The sequence below is a fragment of the Myotis yumanensis genome, unplaced genomic scaffold, assembly GCF_028538775.1.
Source record: "Myotis yumanensis isolate MYYU_CA2020_CCGP unplaced genomic scaffold, mMyoYum1.0.hap1 SCAF_7, whole genome shotgun sequence".
In the NCBI taxonomy this organism is placed as follows: domain Eukaryota; kingdom Metazoa; phylum Chordata; class Mammalia; order Chiroptera; family Vespertilionidae; genus Myotis; species Myotis yumanensis.
In genome coordinates, this window is record NW_027223758.1 from 36,340,419 (window position 1) to 36,343,017 (window position 2,599).

Here is a 2,599-nt window from a genome sequence, read left to right on the forward strand (position 1 = left end):
AGATATTTGTCTATCATGAATTGGATGATTCAGTATTGTGAAGATGTCAGTCTCTTCAACCTGATAAAATAATTCTAAAGTTCATATGTAAAAGTTCAATATACAAAAACAGCAGAGCCACTCCTTTTTCTTATGGAGATATTTTTCTTTATTGAGAAGCTTAAGACTTGGGTACATCAAATAAAACCTTTTTTTTTTTTTGCAGCGGGGGCGGGGGGGCGGGGGGCGGGGAGAGAATCAAAACCCACAATGGAAAAAACAACTACACTGGGCCATAGCTGAACCCAGATAATATATTCTTTCAATTGAAAAATTCTAGGTGCTTCATAATTGACCTTTTGATATAAAATGACCCATTAAATTGGCAATTTGTGGTTCTTGGTGTTGAGGTTCATAGGACAAGCTAGGAAGTCTTCAAATCTTGAGCTTAATTCCATGAGGGGTTATTTGGCGTTTGAATCATGTTTTCCTTGCTTAGGAGGTAGCAGCAGCAACAGTGCCCAACTTCCGGGCAGCTTCTTTCTTGGCATGATGAGCCTGTAGAACCGTCACAGCTTCATCCCCCTGGTGCAGCAGCTCGGAGTTGCCGATCTCTAGAAGTACTCTGGTAATCTCTCCAGCCAGATTCAAACGATGAGTGGGAACAGACATTCTCCCAGCATCTGCTTTTGTCCTGGGGGGATGCTGCGGCCAGCATGGAGGCGGTCAGGGGCTACTGCCCCTGCACATGGACCCCAGGCTGGGGTGCCTGCAGAGGCAATATGGCAAGGTGAGGGCTGCAGAAACGGGAGGCATACTTATAAGGTGCCATAGTCTGAGGAGCAGCAGTAGCCACAGCAGCGTGAAGTGCTAAGTTCTGTACAGCTTTGGGAACACCTCCAGACTGGCACCTGTCAGTCAGCCCTTGCTGGGCGGCATCAGCACCACCAAAGTCCATAGCCAAGTGGTCCAACTCTCTGAGCAGTTGGAGCCAGATGGCAAGAGTTGGATGAGTGCCAGGCTGGCATATCCTGGTAGCACCTGGCATACCTTGAAGCCTTGAGGTCTCCCACCTTGCTGCCAGTGTGGATTAGGTCTCATCTGTGCTAACCGGTTAGGTGTGTAATATGGAGGTCTTCCCTGACTCTGTGGAATTGCTGGCAGAAAGTAGCCACCAGGTGCAGGCTGGAACTGATTTAAGATGGCATCAGCAGGAAGTGCCCTCATTCCGCCACCCACGGCATATACTGGTTGGTCAGGTGAGCCTTTTGCTCTTCCTTCTTCTGGGCCAGGGTGACATACAGTGGTTTGGAGCCCATGATGCCTCTGTTCATCTAAGTGACTGCTTTGGTTGCCTCCTCAGGAGATGAGAAGCAGACAGAGCCAAACCCTTTGCTTCTCCCATCCTCCAGCATTACCTTAGCACTGGTGATGGATCTGAAAGGAGAAAACTCTTTCCTTAACTTCTCATCGCCAATGGTGTCATCCAAGTTCTTTTTTTTTTTTAATATATTTTATTGATTTTTTACAGAGAGGAAGGGAGAGGGATAGAGAGTTAGAAACATCAATGAGAGAGAAACATCGACCAGCTGCCTCCTGCACACCTCCTACTGGGGATGTGCCCGCAACCCAGGTACATGCCCTTGACCGGAATCGAACCTGGGACCTTTCAGTCCACAGGCTGACGCTCTATCCACTGAGCCAAACCGGTTTTGGCCCAAGTTCTTAATATAGAGATTCACCCCCTGATATCGACTAATTCTCTCTTGCTTCAGCTTTTCAAATTTCCATTTTAACTCAGCCTGCTGTTGCACTGTCTTCTGTGCACAGCCTACAGAAATGACTTTCCCACTTATTTCTTTTCCATTCATTTCTTCTACAGCCTTATTGGCATCCTCATGTTTTCTGTAATTCACAAAGCCTTTGGGTTTCCCACTGGAATCTCTCACCACCTTGACACTTAGGGTCTTACCAAACTGGCTGAACAGCTCTTTCATACTCTCTTCATCCACTCCTTCCCCAAAGTTTTTGATATACACATTGGTGAACTTGGCTTTGGCTTCAAGCTCGCCTTCCTGCTCTTTTCCAGACTTGCATCTGCCCACAAACACTTGGGCGGTCATTGGGTGCATGCCGTTCATCTTGTTGATGGCTTTGTCTGCAGCCTCTTGGGTCTCAAAGTGAACAAAGACATAACCCTTCTCATAAGCCATTCTCATCACACTGTAAGAGACAGTGAGGGTCCAGGAAAGGCCTGACCCCACTCCAAGTCATGTGAAGGACATGAACTTGGCTTGCACCCCAGTTCTTGTGATCTAGGCAAGCAGACATTTTGTCATAGCAACTGTTTGTCATAGCAACTGTCAAACATAGATGGAACTAGACAAAGCTTGCCCAGTCTTGCCCAGTCTGTAATGATCTGCTACTTCCCTATGATAGGCCAAGCCCTAGCAGTGATCTATGAGCATGACCAGCCACAGCTTACCTATAAAACAGTGTGTGTAAAAAATAAAGTTGCTGGTGCTGGTGCCTTGTGCCAGTCCTCCTAATCCCGGTCTCTTGCATTTCTTTCATCCCACGCCACCTCTACCCTGCTGGACCCCTTGGGAGCGGGTCTCCA

At 47.5% G+C, this 2,599-nt stretch overlaps 1 pseudogene; it reads right to left on the reverse strand.

Moving 5' to 3' along the window:
- Positions 1-1,069: 1,069 nt before the first annotated feature.
- On the reverse strand, positions 1,070-2,220 carry LOC139013838 (polyadenylate-binding protein 4-like; annotated as a pseudogene).
- Positions 2,221-2,599: the final 379 nt, after the last annotated feature.